Raw genomic sequence first — 5,269 nt, 5'->3', positions numbered from 1 at the left:
AACATGTAATTATATTAAAAAAACTGTAATGCAAAGCTCAATTTTCAGTGACCATTATTTTACAGAAATTATTCTAATATGCTGGTTTACTGCTCAAGAAACAAAAGAAAAGAAAACTCTTAGACACCTGGGGCTTGTATGTAAACATTGAAATAGTTAAAAGCACATTACAATTAATTAACAAAGTACATTGTAAAATCTAATTTAAAATAAAGTGAGTAAATGAAAATAGTCATTTTATTTAAGTGCATGCAACAATGCATTACCGTGAATATCGCAAAATTGTGTTAGACTAGTCTAAAAAATTATCAAGTTCCTCTTTCTGTCATTTCCTTGAGAATTCACACTCAGGAAATGTCAGTTTATATAAATTTTGCCCAATCCTGTCACGCAGGCTCAGGAATCTGGCAGTGTTGAATTGACAGTGAAATTGAAGAGAAGAGACAAATGAAACAAGCTGTCATTAAACTCTTTTCCCCTCCTTCTGTGAATCTTTGTCCAGTGGAGGTGTTTGGTGCATTCTGGGAGAAAGGGAAGATGAGAGAAAGGCAGAAGACATGTTGTCATGCTGAGTAATTAGTCTCTGTTGGGCAAGAAAGCGTCTGGATGTTGTGACACACACCAGATTGTCCTCTAGTCCACCGAGATACCCTGTCATCAGCCTGTGGGCCTGTCCAGGAATGACACACACACACACACACACACGTTTTCTTTAAACTTTAGAAGATTTGGCTGCCATCCAGTGCGCGCACACACACACACACACACACACACACACCGTATTTGAGGTAAAAATCTCTGATTTACTTGATGATTAAAATGAAAATTCCCTCTGCTCATTCCAAAGCAGTATGCCCTTTCTCTCTCTCTCTCTCTCTCTCTCTCTCTCTCTCTTTGTACTCAATGCTATTTTGCATGAAGACTGTGTCTTTCGAGCTTCTATAAAGCACTATAGAAGTATTTCAAAAGTAGTCCATTTAACTAGATTTAATTTGAGGTCATTGTTCATTGGTAATTTTGACCTCCAGTAAGCAGTTAACCAGTGTTTACATACAATGGTGTTACTTATACCAAACTACCATAATACCAATGTGATCTTATGAATATTTGTGCTTCTGCCAAACATGCATTTACTTGCATTTGCATATAGACACTGAAACGTACAATATTGATGCATGGACAAAATCTAAAACGTAACGTTTTTACATATGAACAACTTTACAGACTTACAAATTAATCCTTATTGAAATAGCGGCACTAACATTTTGCATATATTGTATTCAGTTGTCATATCAATGCCTTTGCTTTCAATTGCATTTATTAAACATAGTTTACTCATTTACTTAATATGAAATAACACTTTGCTCTGTTCAGTGATTTCTGCTGCTAACTAATTTTAAATGATTTGTTGTTAAGACTACATTGTAAAACCTTAAAATCTATAACATTTCTGTAATTGTGTAAGCAGTGCTTTTATTCAGGTATCTTTAATCAGGTAATTATTATTTGTTTGCCATGGGACACAAAAGGTGCTTTCTCAGTCATGCTGTGACTGACAATAGAACCATAAAATACACTGCAACATAAAATCACAAGCGTAATTAAGTTTAGTTGTGCGCTATAATTTAAATCTTCAGAATCTATAAGATTGTGAAGAACAGGCCCAAATTGAAGCCATTATTCAGTGATCTGCATCTCCATCCTCAGCAGCAAAGTGTAAACTTGTTACAGTTTCAAAAATTGGTGATTCAAGAAGCTTTACGACAAGTTTTACAGCAATAAAATCGAACGTTAATTGTCTCTCATTTGCTTTGCCACAGATTGCAACATGCCATGTTTTAGGTGATGTGTGTTTAACAAAGATGCCATCTGAAGACTTCTTTGCTGTTTATTGTTCTCTGTTGTTTTACTTTAATTCCAGATGTTTGTTTCAGTTGCAGGTTCCCCAAGGTACTAGCACACATTACACATATAGATTGTATTGCATGTTAGCTTGCTTAGTTTGCTTAAATGCATGATCTATTTAGGTCCACGTCATACTAACAGTAAACCATTCTTCTAACCATCATTTGAGAGCTGTAGTTTGGTGAATTGTGTTGGTAAAGATAAACCTTGGGACCATAATTGGCTAATGAGGCTTTTGCGAAATGTACCACTGATTAAAAAAACTCACAATTTGGGAACAAATCATTCAGACAGGTTCTGTTAAATGGATCAGTTGATTCAGGACAATCATAGTTTTTCGGGAAACTAGTCATTAAAAATGTTCTCTTGTCTCTTCTACGGTCTGAGAAATGGCTGCAGTTCTTTCACTGTCCATCAGCAGTTGTCAAGAAACATCTTTTTTTTAAAGAAAAACACTATCACTTTCTATCGGTCTGCTTTTGATTGTTTTGACAAGGAGGTTTCAGCCCTTTAGTTCCGAATGTCCTTTTAATTACCTGCGATCGGCAAACAACCAATGATGCCGATAATGAGATGAGACGTGTTAAGTCTGAAAACCAACAGTCGTGGTGAGAAGCAGCCCTGAGGGGCCAAATGAGGTACGCTGCTGTCTGTCAGTATAATCCAGTCCCTCTGATAGGTGGCTTTACTGTGAATGGAAATGGCACTTTGTGACCGTGTTGTGAGAAAGAAATCATTACTGTTACACAAGAAAAGAAGAGAAAGAAAATGAGAGAGGGCGAGAGAGCGTCTGAAGGCTAAAGGTTACTCGAGAGAGGAACAAAGCTAATAAAGAATGAGAAATGGGACGGATGAAAAGGAAGGTAATTTTTCCGATAAAGGTTCAGCCTCATTGTCTTCTCAGCGCAGAGCCTGTGGATTTCTAATCCAGACGCAAACTTCATCCCAAACCTTGGCTGCACATGTCAAAATCATTCTCACACTTTAAAACACGCTTGTCATTTCATGTTAACAGAACAGCTAGATTCTCACATTCGTAGGACATAAAAATCACCATGATGTTGAAGCTGGCTTCACAACGTTTTGCCATATTTGCTAATCTATTGCTAAGGTTTACTAAGTAGTTTCAAGGCTATTGTTGCTTAAAGGTGCAACATATAATATTGACAGCTAGTGGTTGAAATGGGTACTGCAGTCCAGATTCAAAATATTGGAGATAGTTGTCTCTCTGTGGGTTGCCAGATTGAGCACATGCAACAGGAACAAGTGCAAATAACAATGAAAGGCAGCGAGCCTTACACTGTAAGCTGATTATTATTTTATTTATTTAGTTTTCTCCGTGTTTTGGTCACACAACGTTTTAGATGAATGCCGAGGCTTTTTAGGTCAGGTTGAATCTGCAATCTCTGACCCGGTTTGTTTGCTGGCTTCCATGGTTGCTGTATGCGGTGTTTTTTACCAACTGGCAACCCAGGGTGACGAAATACTATTGGGTAAACTGGCAGTTGGCGGGATCAAACACAGACTGTGTTTCAAACACAGACACACATTTCAAAGCAGAGAAACTAACTGTAGCATTGTCTTTCAGAGAAACAAGTATGTTAATTTAGCAAGTTTCCTAAACATCTGCAAACATAGTCTGGCATTTGTATGCTTTAGCACAGTTGAAAAATGATATACAGCACCTTTAAGTGTTCAGAGTGGTTGCTAGGGTGTTACTAGGCGATTGATGTTTTGAGTCAACATCTTTCCCAGTATTTTGCAATCAGTTGCTAAGGTGTTGTGAGTTTGTGTTGTGAGTAATTTTGAGGAGATAACTTAGTATAATTTGCTAATCCACTTCTTTTAATGTTTCCTGAGTTGTTTTTGAGATTTCCCTTTTGAAGAGAGAGAGAGAGAGAGAGAGAGAGAGAGAGAGAGAGTGTCTAAAGGCGCTTTTCCGCTGCGTGGTACGACTCGGCTCGGCACGGCTCAGTACGGCACGGCACGGTTCGGCTCGGCACGGTTTGCGTTTCCACTGCAGTTCAGTACCACTTTAGAGTGGGCGGGATTATTCACATGTCGTTATAGTTGCGCCGCCTCTACTACCACAACTCCTAAAAAAAACTTTTTCATTCCGCGTCGCCCTATCAAGCTCTCGCTGGATCCGCTCCCCTGCTATCAACGAGAGAAACGTCTGTTCTTCCACAACAGACAACAAAACGTTTTGGTTGTTAAAAAAAGGTGCGCTCGTTCAAAACAGTTGCGTTCGATCCTTTGCTGGCTGTGCTGATTTAAATCTAGCGGTTCTTTTGTGTTTGTGTCGCAAGTTCAGTGACGCAGGTGGTGACGATTTTCTCCGGCCAATCCGTGATCAGCAGAGTTTACACGTCACGTTTTGGTAACAGTACGGTTCACTTGGAACCCCAACCAAGGTGATACTAAAAAAAGTACCAGGTACCAGGTACTGTACCCAGTGGAAAACCCCCAAAAAGTGAACCATACCGAGCCGTACCGTGTCGTACCATGCAGTGGAAAAGCGCCATAAGATGGTTGGCTGGTTTTAGCTTGTCTTCAGCCTAGTCATAACCTGATTGGCTGGTCTTAGCTGGTTTAGGCTGGTCTCCCATTCTGGCCAAGCTGGTGTTCAGCTAGTTTTAGCTGGTTGGTCAGCTGGTCTCCCAGCCTGACCAGCTAAAGAAGTCGCCAAAACACCTCTAAAACCCAGCTATGATCAGCCTGAAAGACCAGCTAAAACCAACCAACCATATTAGGCTTGTGTTTTTCCCAGCAGGGGTTGCTGGGATGTTATGAATGGTTGCGAGGGTGTTGCTGGCTGGCCCAAATGTAGCAAGCCTAAGCCTCTATGATATTCTCTCTTGGTATAACCAATTTCTGTAAATATAAGCATATTGTATCCCTGTTATGCAGTCTAGTTGCTTAGTAATAGCATGTGCAACACACCAGACTTTACTATGAGCAATAGTAATAGTGATGATTGCCTTAGCAAGCAGCAGTAATTAATTAGTTCCTAGTTTTTTTTTTCCCCTCAAGAGATCCTAAAATGGGTTGAGAACAACGTAATTACAATATGCAGCAGTTTTCTCCAGACCCAAAATAAATTATTACTCTCTAAAACAAGGGTGACTGGAGACGTACAGAACAGCCCTCCAACTCAGTGCATTGATTTGCATGTGTGAGAATGTAATTAATCTTGATGGGGCCTTAAGGCTCCGCTCGCCTCAATTCAGGTCAATTACTGCTCTGACATACAAGTATTGACTGCGGCACACACTTGAATAAAGTCACACTCATGAAGCAGAGATAGACCTTTACACAGCACCATGCCGCAGTCACTTTGTGTGCATGTTTGGCCCTGAATAAT

The 5,269-nt window shown here is 39.6% G+C and overlaps 1 protein-coding gene across 1 annotated transcript in view; it reads left to right on the top strand.

The window, feature by feature from the left end:
• The window catches only part of LOC107699359 (bis(5'-adenosyl)-triphosphatase-like), a 308,330-nt gene that overhangs the window by 288,161 nt on the left and 14,900 nt on the right, over positions 1–5,269 (top strand). The gene's annotated exons all lie outside the window — the stretch shown is intronic.

This window comes from Sinocyclocheilus anshuiensis, unplaced genomic scaffold (assembly GCF_001515605.1).
Source record: "Sinocyclocheilus anshuiensis isolate Anshui unplaced genomic scaffold, SAMN03320099.WGS_v1.1 scaffold42, whole genome shotgun sequence".
Lineage (NCBI taxonomy): Eukaryota > Metazoa > Chordata > Actinopteri > Cypriniformes > Cyprinidae > Sinocyclocheilus > Sinocyclocheilus anshuiensis.
This window is presented reverse-complemented; position numbering and strand designations above follow the sequence as displayed.